Below are 13070 nucleotides of genomic sequence, written 5' to 3' on the forward strand. Positions count from 1 at the left end.
CATCCTCGAGGGGTGCGCCTGCTCGAGATCTACGCAAAGGGAAAGCCCTGATTGTTGGAAGCTCTCCTGATTGGATTAGCACGCTGTTCTGCCACGGGGTATAGGATGACAAGCTACCCAAACATTACTGTCCCCTAGCGATAGGGGAATATGTAGGGTCTATAAACCCAGAAGATCATCTTCTGAAGTTTCAAAATGCTGCTCTTCTTTACCAATATATAGACGACATAAAGTGTCGAGTGTTTCTCACCACACTCTTTGGCCCGGCACAGAGGCGCTTCAATTGATTGCTAGTTGAATCCATCCGTAGTTTCAAGGATTTCTACAAGGCTTTCCTTTATCACTTCGCTAGTAGTCATCACTACCATAAGACTTCCTTGAGCCTCTTTTCGCTCAAGCAAGGGTCTAAAGAAATGCTCCAGGCTTACATCAAGAAATTCAATTAGGTGGTCATGAATGTTCTCTCGGCCACCCTAGATGTTTTAGTGAGCGCCTTTTCCCAAGGGCTCACCAACAATGATTTTTTTTACTCTCTCATTAGGAGGCCACCCAGAGACTTTGATCATTTACTTAGCCAGACAACTGAGTGCATTAATGCGAAAGAAGCACAATCCGCTCGGAAGAAGGTGTCTGTGTTAGAGTGTATACTAAAAGTCTAGTTTTTTGTATAAATATTTATTTTGAAATAAGAATCACATTGGTCAAATGTCTACATTTATGCTAAGTGTAGTTGTCCATTTAATTTATATTATAGATAACATGGTGTGAGAAGACACACAGAAGATCATGTTATCAGTTCCTTATAAATTATAAATAGTAGCTCACAACCAAGATGGAATGAGACAAACCATTGGAGTGGTTGTAGTGTAATTTGGTATTAGTTTATCTTGACTATAAAATTACACTAGTACACTATGAGTATATTGAGCAGGATCATTTGAGGTAGTTTTTTTTATACTGACTATATAAAAGAACAAAACCTATGTTATTATGGAAGTATGCACTTTTAATCATAATATAATAACAAGCACGTATACTTAATATTTATATCATTAATTTACCAAAGGGTACAATTTAGTTTGTTAAATCAATAGGCCCGATAAGTTGGGAAATGATATTATTTATATGGTGTGTTGTTGATTATAGAATGAAACTGTGCCCTAGTAATCTAGGTTAATGATGTCCCCATGAGGAGCTCATAAGGATTGTCATGTAAACCATGCAGGTGGACTTAGTCTGACATGATAATAAGGATGAGTGGTACTACTCTTGAAGCTAGATATTAATTAAGTGAGTTGTCAGTAACTCATTTAATTAGTGGGCATTCAATATCTTAAATACAGGGAGACTAACACACTCATGATAAGAAGAAGCATATATTGTAATATGGGATTGATGCGGTAGTGCAATAATAACTCTTTAGTGGTATGAGTTATTATTGATGAACTTGAGTTGTGTGTTTGGGGCGAACACGGGAAGCTCAAGCTTATTGGGAGACCAAAACCAATTCCTCCTCTCGGTCCTTATTGTAACCTCTTATTTATAAAGCTTTATATCCACTTAGAGCCAAACTTCTTACCCATCTTATTGTGGCCGGCCAAGCCAAGCTTGGAGCCCAAGCTAAGGTCGGCCAAGCCAAAGATTGGAGCCAAGATTGTGGCCGACCAAGCTTGGAGCCCAAGCAAGGTGGCCGACCACATTAAAATAAAAGGGTGTTTTAATTTTTAAAATCTTTGCTTTTGTGGAAGCCATGGTTTTAAAAGAGTGTTTTAAATTTTAAAATATTTTCTTTTATAGCTTTCTACAAAGGATTAAGAGAAATGTTTGATATCTTTTCTTTTTTGTAGTTAAAAGGAATATTTTAATTTTTGATAAAACTTTCCTTTTATTAACCATCCACATGTTTTAAAAGAGAGATTTTAATTTATAAAATTTTCCTTTTATAACCAACAAGGGATTTAAAAGAGAATTTTTTTTAAAATTTTTTTTACTGAAAATAAATAAGGAAGTTTTAATTTTATGTTTAAAACTTTCCTTGTTTGGAGCACAAGTAGGTGGCCGACTATGACAAGTAAAAAAGGAAGTTTAAATTTTTTTATTTTAAAACTTTCCTTTTTAGTCATTGGTAAAGAATAAAAGAAAGTTTTAATTATGTTAAAAATGTTCTTTTTTTGCCAAGACCAAGGATTATAAAAGAGATTGTAAGATATCGGAAAATTAAAATAGATAGGGTTATTTGGGAAATAGCCTTATAGAATTTTTCCGAAATTTTTAGAAATTTTCTGGGATTTTTCCAGAGCTCGTAAGAAGGGTTTTGAGGGGATCAATTTCGGGTACAGATAAGGCCTGTTTGGGATACCCGTTTGGGTGAGGAAATGTTTATAATTATAAATTATTTTCTTTTCCTTTAATTCCCTTCCCAAGCACCGTTTCCCCAAACCCGACGCCGATCCCTCCTCTCCTCCCTTCCCCGACCTCCCTTCCTTCTCCGATCTCCCTCGCAGACGAGCGACGCCGATGAGAGTGAGGCTCTAGCTCCGGCGATCTCCCTCTGTAGTCATCGACCCTCAAGCTCAAATCCAGCCGAAGCTTTTCTTCTCGCTCTGATCTCTCTGTTCTTCACGGGGACGAACCGACACCGACGATCGCCGGAGTAGATCTATTGCCAGGGCATCAAGGGTGAGCTATCTTGTTCTTCCTTGATTTCCCGTGAGCCTCAGCGCCAAATCTTCCCTTGATTCCTCCTCTTCCTTTGGTGGCGTTGTGCCCTAGCGGGATCTTGAAGGTAAGAGATCTACCTAGGTTATGATTCGAGTAGGTGTTCTTCTTCTTGGATTGATTTGGGTGGTCTTCTAAGAAGCTGAGATTGTATTTTGGTTCCAGCCACCTCAACTCTGTTGGGGATTGTTTTCTCCATCGAAGCTGTGATCCTCTCCGGTGATTGAAGTCTCGGTGAAGAGGTGTAGTGTTTGAGGTGATGCATGACAGGTGTTTGATGAAATGCTTTGTGCTCTTGTCTCCTTTGTTTGTGCCGGTGTCGCCCTATCCTCTGCCCTAGCTCATTGCCGCAGCGACAACCTGATTCCATCTAGGAGAGATCTTGGATATGGTATACGGGTAAGTCAAGCTCAATATTGATTAACACGGATTGATTTCATACTTTGATGTTGAGATTAACTATGCGACTGATCAGTGTTGCTCCGATGAGGATTAAATATGGGAGGTTAGCTGATCAGAGATAGAGTTTCAGTGTAGGGATCTATTTGAGGTGAGTGTTGTTATGGTTGTTGGATTCTAGTAGATACATTGCTGTACAAATTGCTTCTTGGACTGATCTTTGGAAGTATTGATGTATAGGTGTCCTTTGTAGCTTTTAGACAATGGGTGCAGAGCTGTGATGTACTAGATTGGTTGCTACATCTCCAGGTAAGTGAATTTCTATGGATGTATCTCTGTTATTTCCATCAGTAGGTTGCTAGATTGGGTTTTCTAAGGAATCTAGGGTGTTATGCTTGCTTAGATTTATTAGTGGTGAGTAGATGTATTGATTTAACCCATATTGATATTAGATTTGGGATTGGAAACTATGGATATGGGTGAGAATTTAAAGGTGAATCATGGAAGGTTGAAAGAAGGATTATGTTTGGATATAGAAAGAGTTTAATTTAAGGATGGGTCTATCATCTACTTTGGTTTGGATCATTGGGTGGAAACTAAATAGGGTTACCTAATCGACGTAGGATTAGGTTTTGAGTTTAGTTTGTTGTTGATTATGTGAGTAGCTAAATATATTATGTGATCGCAGGACTTGGATTCGGGACGAGCGTCTCGACGTGGGATTTCCGGACACGATCTACAAATTAAGGCGGGTATTTCTTCCTTTGCCTCTATGTAGTTTTTCTTGTACTTAGTGCATGGTTATTATTGGATGAATTAGGCTGCTTTATCTTATATCATGATCGGTTGTTGTTTTTCCTGCATGATACTTATGCTTGACCCTTGTGATGATCTCTTTAATTCTGATACAGTCTCCACTCTTGATATCTACTCTGTTGTGATGACCGTGTAGAGTATGTCTTATAGGGATTGTTGGGCTGTTAGTATTACCACGCTGATTGGGTATATAATGTGGATTGTGTGTAGCTTGGTAGGTGTTTTAGGAGTCATCATGTTGACCCTACTTTTGCATATTGTATGTACACACGGGTTTGACTATGTACTTTTGGAGGAGTTGTGTTGATTGTGTGTTTATGATTTATACACGGGTCTGAGGTGTTTTATTGGAGGATACATGTTGATTGTACTTATATTTTTGTGTACATGTGTCTGGTGGGATTGTTGGAGATTTTTGGTTGATTATACATGTGTAGCGGGTACATATGTTTGGTGGGATACGGGGAGGTATCATGACGATTATACTCATGTTGGAGGTATTTATGAGGTTTGGGGTTGTTGCATGGATGATGATTATATATATATATCATGTTCATCATTCATTGCATCTGATGACCATTGTCTCCCTTGTGGTGAGAGAGTCATCAGTTGGTTTGGTTTAGCACCGCCCACTCGGCCACTCATGGGTAGTGGTAGTTGGAGCAGTTGCTGCTTGCCACCCGGCCACGAGGTTTAGTGAGATCCGGCTCAAGGACCCCGATGCTATGTAGTTAGACAACTACTAGCGGACTGTTCGCCTCGACCACTATATAGTGGGTTGGAGGGTAGTACAGTTGTCACAGACCTATAGGGGTCGTGGTGTCCGGAGAGGTGGCGGGGTGACCATGGAGCATGCATCTGTGCATTATTATTTATTTGATGCATCCTCAGAAGATTTGCATACATGCCTAGTAGATACTAGTTGCATGTGATTGTCGTTGTTGCACTTGATTGAGATATGGTTGTTGCATTTGGTTGCCATACTGCATACATGTCATTTATTTTATATGTATATGCAGTCGTACTTATATTGCACAGGTGTCACGGGTATATCTGTTGCAGATCCAGTGAGTTTACTGATCATTGTACCATGTGTCGATTCCAGATTGGGTATGTATCGGTCATTGTGTTAGCTGTGGTTTGTACAGTTTATGTCAGGTTATTATGTCAGGTATGTTCAGATGCATTGATTATGATAGTATGATCATGTTCTTATTCCCTACTGAGACTGTATACTTGTGATCTCCATGTTTTATGTATAGACCATGCACTATCTTTTCTATTACCCGCTGAGTTACCTATACTCACCACCGCATGTATACATTTATGTTTTCAGGTAGATGGTTGGGGTGTCGCTCGGAGTATCCTGTCTGCCGGGTCCTACGTCACATTCGAAGACTGTGTTCGTTTTCTATTGTATATTCTTTTCTTATTCGTGGCATTGTATTTGTGCTTAGCCATGTGGCTATCTTATTCTTTTGGTGTTGTATTTGTTGTATAAGCCTAGCCGGCTAGCAGTGTGTTGATTGTGTTGTATTGGGCTTTCCGTTTTCGTTTTTCCGCTGTGTTGGTTTTTAGTACAGCCGTGTGGGCTGTTTTATATATAACTGCGTGGTTGTGATTGTTTCATTCCAGCCGTGTGGGCTGTTATTATAACTGCGTGGTTGTGTATATAAATATTCCAGCCGCATGTGGCTGATGTATTTTGCTTGTAGTGATGCTTCAGATTGTCACCGGTACAGGGGAGGTTCTGCCGGATTTTTGTCTGACAGGAACTCCTTTGGGGGCGTGACAGAGATGGAGGGAGGGGTGCCTCATGAGACAACACATCTTCTATTCCTCTCTTCCAATCCCTTGGTGGCCGACCTTATTCCTTTTCTCTTCTCCTTTTGTTTTCTTCCTTGGTGGCCGGCGGCATCTAGTTGGTGATCTCTTGGTGGTCGGTTGCTTGAAGGAAAAGAAAAAGAGAAGGAAGCTCTCTTGTCTAGCATCCCTTGGAGGTTAGTTAGTTGTCGGATCTTGGAAGCCTTGGAAGAAGCTTGAGTGGATTTCATCTTGGAAGATCGTCGCCCATATGACGCCCAAGAGAAGGAGGGGAATACAACAGAAGATCAAGAAGTCTATAAGCTACAAAAGGTATAACTAGTTATTAGTTTCCACATCATAGCTAGTTCATCTTTTGTATAGATCTTGAAAAACCAAACACAAGAGGTTATCAATTTTAAGTTATCGTTTTTGTTATCGATTTTATTTTCCGATTTCATGTTTCGATAATGTCTTTCTATTGAGGTCTCTATAGTTAAACCTAGTTTACTGTAAAAAGTTAAATATCTAATTTCTTTGAGAGGCTTTGTCTAGGAAGTGGTGGATGATCTCATACCCAAGAAGGCCTAGTGCCTCACCATGTTTAACCTGGAAGCTGATCTTTGAAATAGATATTTGATAACTTCTGTAATATGGTTTAACTTAGGAAGATCACATCGGTTAAACTTGGAGTAAAAATGTTAAGTATCGTTTCCAATCCAAGTTTAACTTCTGAAGGACAATTTGGATTAATAATGTTAAGCATCGTTTGCAATCTAAATTTAACTTCAACAGAGCACATGGGTAGTTAGGATAGTTCTATGCTTGTACAAATTTTTGTACAGGGGAACTTGGACGGTATTCCGAGTAGCAACCAACAATTAGTATCAAAGCTAAGTTTTAACCTCCGTGCGTTTAGTTTTTAGTTTAATTATGCACATATCATACATAATTTAGGCAGGATAATAGTAGGATGTGCAAATAGATTAACTCTGTGGTTGCAGGCTCCAACTATTATGGCCTATTGTGATTGTGTGTGATTGGACTCTCGGACATGTCGATGACATTTTATGTGTGTGCATGATTGTATTTATTAAATACAGCAGGAGCTGTATTAGTTTTAGGATTTTACATTTTGTTCGATCTAGACTTTATGTACATTCCTTTGTGGAATATAGGATCGATATTTGCAAAATTTTATTTTTATCGCAGATCGTATCCTTGCGAGGCGTGGTGTTATTGTTGGTGCGGTTAGCACTAACGATTTAACCCAAGTTTTGATGAATGACAAATCAGGTTAAGTTACTTTGTTGTTGTCTAACACTTTGATCGAGTGTGTAGGAGAAGTCCAGACAGGTCGACGGGCTGACCGGATGTCTGGCACGAAGCCCAGCTAGGTCGACGGGCTGACCAGATAGCTGGCACAAAGTCCAAGCGGGTCGACGGGCTGACCGGACGCTTAGGCACGAAGTCCAGCTAGGTCGACGGGCTGACCGGATAGTTGGCACGAAGTCCAGACGGGTCGACGGGTTGACCGGACGTCTGGCAGGTAAGTGAGGTAAGTCACTGGAGGGGAGTGACTGCGAGGACGCGTTTCCGGGAAGGGAACATTAGGCGTCGATTCGGCTTAGATCCATTTCGGATATCTAAGTCGAGATCGTGACTAGATTCCGGTCTCGGAAAGACGGAATCTAAGTCATACTCTGTTTTGCTAATTAGTACTCAATTTGCTTATCTATAAAACTGTGCTAACAATCTTTGTTGCAGGGTATATTTGCCTCGGACTAACCTTTTCTTGCAAGAGAAGGACTTTCTGGAGAAGAGGGGTCCGGGCGCACGGAGGCGAATTTTATCCAAGCCGAGTCGTCGTCACATGGAGTTCGCTGATTAGACTTGCCACGTCGCACCAGGGCGCCCGGAGCAGCATATAAAAGAAGCCCCAGGGGTGGAGCTTCAACATCAACTTAGAACTCTTAGACTGCTTGCTCTGCTGCTTAGCGCTCCAACGACGCTAACGAAGCTCCGACAACGCGCTCTTTTCCTTGTAGCTTTCCTTCTGTCGGTATAGCTTTGTTTTACTGTTTATTAGCATTTCTTGTACTGCCTTTGTAATTATCATTTCGAATTGCTAGTAAATTGCCCAACGAAAGTACTCACGGAGTACGGGCCTTCGAGTAGGAGTCGTCACATTCTCCGAACGAAGTAAAAACACCGTGTTCATTTGTCTATTGTTTTTAATTCCGCTGCGTTTATACTCGTTGTTTTTTGAATCGATATTCACCCCCCCTCTATTGACGTTTCACGATCCAACAAGTGGTATCAGAGCAGGTACCGCTCTGATTTGGTGCAACCACCAATCAGACAGGGGGTAAAAAATTAACCTTTATTTTTTTTCGATTTTCAGTTTTACGCTTAATTCCAATCTGGTATTATTACCTGTTTTTGGAATTTTTTTGTTGCAATTAAATCTAAATTGGTGCAACACCAATTTAGATACTTTTATTATTTTTTTTTCCGCACTACTAATCCAAGACCAAGTCTTGGGATATTTTTTTTGTCGTTGTTTACTTGTGTGCAGGATGTCTCAACTAGAAGGGTTCAGCACAGTACGTCCTCCCCTATTCAACGGGGATGACTTCTCGTACTGGAAGAAAAGAATGGAGGTGTACCTAAAGATGGACTACGATCAATGGTTCAGCGTCATAAAGGCCTACCGAGCTCCAGCCGACAACTCCGGAAATCCACTAGACACGGAACAGTGGACTCCGGATATGAGGAAAAAGGCGTCGATGGAAAATAAAGCGATCAACACGCTACACTGAGGTCTAACACGAGAAGAGCTGAACCGGGTCGGACCGCATTAGAACGCTAAAGAATTATGGGACAAACTGATCGAGCTGCACGAAGGAACGAGCGACGCAAAGGTAACAAAAAGAGACTTACTTTTAAATAAAATATTTAATATAAAAATGCAGGAAGGGGAAACGGCAAGTCAACTGCACGCGAGGATCAAGGACATCCTCAACGGACTCCACGCGATAGGCCACCAGATGGAAAACAGAGACTTAATAAGGTACGCACTAAATGTTTTTCCACGTAATAGTTTGTGGGCATCGATCGTAGATGCCTACAAAATTTCTAAAAATTTATCTAAATTAAAGTTAGACGAGCTTTTTTGTGAGTTAGAACTGCATGAATAAACTAATGCTGGAGCCGAGAAAGGTGTTGCTTTATTTGCAGGCTCCTCCAAAGAAAAGAAGAGCAAGTCTGAATCTGAAGAAGATTCCGATCAAGATTCCGAAGATGAAGAATACCTGGTGAACCTGGTAAGAAAAATGTTCACCAGGAGAAAAAGGAGCTTCAGCAAGAAGGACCTTCAAAAGATCAGTTCTCCCGCGGAACAAAAGAACATGACTTGCTTCGGATGCAATAAAAAGGGGCACTACAAGAACGAATGCCCAAGACTGAAGTTCGACAAACCGAAGCCGACCAAAAAGAAGGCCCTCAAAGCAACGTGGGACGAGTCCTCGGACGAATCAGAGGTAGAAGAACAGAAACACCAGAGCCACCTCACGCTGATGGCCCGCGAAGCTGAAACGGAAGACGAATCGGAAGACAGGTCCGAACCCGAATCGAGCCACGAGTCCGTACTCGTTTCCGAAGGCCCGGATGAGGTATATTTTAATTTAAACAATTTTTTTTTAAAAATATTTCCTGCTTAAATAGTAAATTAGTTAAAATAGAAAATGAAAACAAATCACTCCTTGAGGAAAATCAAGACCTCAAGGAACAAATCAAAAATTCAAATCCAACTCAAGATGTAACACTTGAGGAGAATTCATCATTAAAATCAGAAATTAATAAGTTAAAAGAAATGCTAGAAAAATTCACTACAAGATCAAAAAATCTGGACTTAATCCTGAACAATCAAAAGGCGTGTTATAATAAAACCGGACTCGGATACAAGTCAAACTCAAATAAAACTTTTAAATCATTAATAACTCAATACAAATTAACTAATCAAGCTTGGGTTCCGAAAGCGTGTTTGACCACGCAAGTAGGACTTAATCAATATTATATACCCAAAGAAAAAATATATTATATAAACTCGAATAAACCAAATCAAAAACCAAAATACAAACCTAAGTCAAAAGATTCAAAATTTAAAGATTTTAAAACTCAACAAAATATAAATTATCACCAAGTTAATTATAACTATAAAAGAAATAGACACAAACCTAAAACTAAAATTTAAGGCCAATAATTCAGGGGGAGGCTCCAGAATAGCTGACACATCCAAAACTAACTTACCCGACAGGGTAACCCAAATAAACTAACCCGGCAGGGTAATTAGGATTAGTTAAAAAGGGACCCAGTTTAACTTGAATCATGGTACTGGTGAAGTTTTTTGATGATAGTACGTTGGGGAAGCTTGGGCATCGCATGTCTAGAAAGATATGGCTTCAATCTGGTGCATTTGGCCAAGTGGAACCGACCGAAGCTACCTTTAAACGGATCCTAACTAGTTAGACCAAGGTTTAGTACTAAGCTCCGTGGATAGGACTATTCGGAAAACCTCGAAAGGTTGGTTACTTCTAATGACGTCCAAGTGACTCACCAAGCTTAGAAGTTTATCCGAAGAATGCCTATTTGTTGAGACCAAAGCTAAACCTGAATCTAACACAAGTTAAACCAAACTCTATAATTAAGTCTAATTCATCTCACAAAATCATAGGATTCCCTGATTGAAAACTTAGATCGGGTGAGATGACTAAGGATTAAATTAATTAATTTTCAAATTAAAATTAAACTTTGAATTTCAAATTTAAAATTAAATTTCGAATTTCAAATTAAAATAAAATTAATTAAAATTAAATTTCGAATTAATTAAAAATTAAATTTCGAATTAATTAAAAATTAAATTTCCAATTAAAACTAAATTATTTTAAAAATTAACTTAACTTTAAAAATTATTTTAAATGAAATTAACTTTAAAAATTATTTTAAAAATGAAATTAACTTTAAAAAATTATTTTAAAAATCAAATTTAAAAAATTAAATTAACTTTAAAAATTATTTTAAAAATTAAATTAACTTTAAAAATTATTTTAAAAATTATTAAATTAACTTTAAAAATTATTCTAAAAATTATTAAATTAACTTTAAAAAATTATTTTAAAAATGAAATTATCTTTAAAAAATTATTTTAAAAATCAAATTAACTTTAAAAATTATTTTAAATGAAATTAACTTTAAAAATTATTTTAAAAATGAAATTAACTTTAAAAAAATTATTTTAAAAATGAAATTTTAAAAAATTATTAACTTAACTTTAAAAATTATTTTAGAAATTAAATTAACTTTAAAAATTATTTTAAAAAATAAATTAAAAATTTATAAAAGACCAACCTTAATTCCTACTCATTGTAGGAAACCAAGTAGATTTTGGACAGTGGTTGATCCAAATACATGACTGGAGATCACACCAAGTTCACTCAACTCACTTACAAAAACTTAGGAACAGTTGCCTTTGGAAACAATGGCAAACTCAAGGTAATTGGTATAGGTAATATTGAATTAAAAATAGATTTCATAATTACAAATGTTCTACTTGTCGAGAATTTTAAATACAATCTCCTGAGTATAAGTCAATTGTGTGATACTAGGTATAAGGTTAAATTTCTATCCACAGAGTGTTTAATTAAACATCTAGATAATCCTACTATAAGCCTAAAAGGTTTTAGAAAAGACAACATCTATGCTATCAACTTAATCACTTCTTCAATTAAGTGTTATTTAACACAAAAAGAAGAAACTTGGTTATGGCATAGAAGAATGTCTCACACCAACTTTAGAAATATAAGCAAACTAAATGGACTAGTGAGAGGCTTACCAAAACTACCTAACCTAGATTCAACCATATGTAATGCTTGTCAACAAGGTAAACAAACAAAATTCACTCACAAACCAACCAATTAGCCACAAACCAACTCGATATTAGAACTTCTACATTTAGACCTTTTCGACTCCCATGGAGTCAAATCCATAAATGGAAACTTATATTGTTTAGTAATAATAGATGATTATTCTAGGTTTACTTGGGTAAAATTCTTAAAACATAAAGACGTAACTTTTGAAATCTTTACAAACTTCTGTAAACAAATTGAAAACGAAAAAGATCTTAAAATTAAAAGAATTAGGAGTGACAACGGGGGAGAATTTAAAAATCATAATTTTAACAAATTCTGTCTTGAAAATGACTATCATCACGAATTTTCGTATCCTAAAACCCCCCAACAAAATGGAATTGTAGAAAGAAAAAATAGAACCTTACTGGAAGCCTCTAGAACTATGTTAAATGAATATAACTTACCTAAATATTTTTGGGCAGAAGCTGTTAGTACAACCTGCTATGTGCAAAATAGAACAACATTAAATAACATAATAAAACCTTCTTTGAAATATTTTATAACAAACAACCCAACATAAAATATTTTAAAGTATTTGGATGTCCAGCCTTCATCTTAAATACTAGAGAACACTTAGGAAAATTTACCTCTAAAGTAGAAAATGGACTTTTTGTAGGATATTCTCTAAACAGTAGGGGTTACAGAATATATAATAAAATTATGTTAAAAATCGAGGAAACCACAAATGTAAAGTTTGAAGAAACCCAAGGGCAAACTCAACTTCAACCTATTGAAATTAATAATTCTGAAGAAACCAATCAATCCCTAGACCATGAAGAAGATGAACACACTCAAGTAAATCAACCCCCTAGAACTATAAGAGTCAACCCTAACCATCCAACTGATCAAATAATTGGTGACCCAGATCTAAGGGTTCAGACCAGATCATCCTTTAGGAACCTAAGTCAAATTTCCCTGATTTCAAAAATTGAACCCAAAACTATAGCTGAATCCTTACTTGATCCAGATTGGATCATAGCCATGCAAGAAGAACTAGCTCAATTTGAGCGTAATGAAGTTTGGGATCTAGTACCACCACCTAAAGATAAGAAAGTAATAGAAACAAAATGGGTATTTAGAAACAAATTAAGTGAAACTGGCGAAATTACTAGGAATAAGGCTAGGCTAGTTGCCAAAGGATTTAGTCAAGTTGAAGGACTTGACTACGATGAGACCTATGCCTCAGTAGCTAGATTAGAATCCATTAGAATGTTACTAAGTTATGCAACCCATAAGGGATTCAAGCTATATCAAATGGATGTTAAGTCAGCCTTTCTCAATGGACTAATAAAAGAAGAAGTTTATGTAGGTCAGCCTCCTGAGTTTGAGAATCTAGAACACCCTGATTATGTCTTTAAGTTAAAG

The 13070-nt window shown here is 37.4% G+C and overlaps 1 long non-coding RNA gene across 2 annotated transcripts; it reads left to right on the forward strand.

Moving 5' to 3' along the window:
• The first annotated feature begins 2464 nt into the window (after positions 1 to 2464).
• LOC122027777 lies at positions 2465 to 3272 on the forward strand. 2 transcript variants are annotated; one of them, XR_006124514.1, is made up of 3 exons: positions 2465 to 2785; positions 2884 to 3117; positions 3194 to 3272. It is a non-coding gene; the product is annotated as an uncharacterized LOC122027777 (long non-coding RNA). The 2 variants fall into 2 exon arrangements; XR_006124516.1 differs by having other exon boundaries at positions 2465 to 2679.
• Positions 3273 to 13070: the final 9798 nt, after the last annotated feature.

The sequence above is a fragment of the Zingiber officinale genome, chromosome 10A (assembly GCF_018446385.1).
Source record: "Zingiber officinale cultivar Zhangliang chromosome 10A, Zo_v1.1, whole genome shotgun sequence".
NCBI classification, from domain to species: domain Eukaryota; kingdom Viridiplantae; phylum Streptophyta; class Magnoliopsida; order Zingiberales; family Zingiberaceae; genus Zingiber; species Zingiber officinale.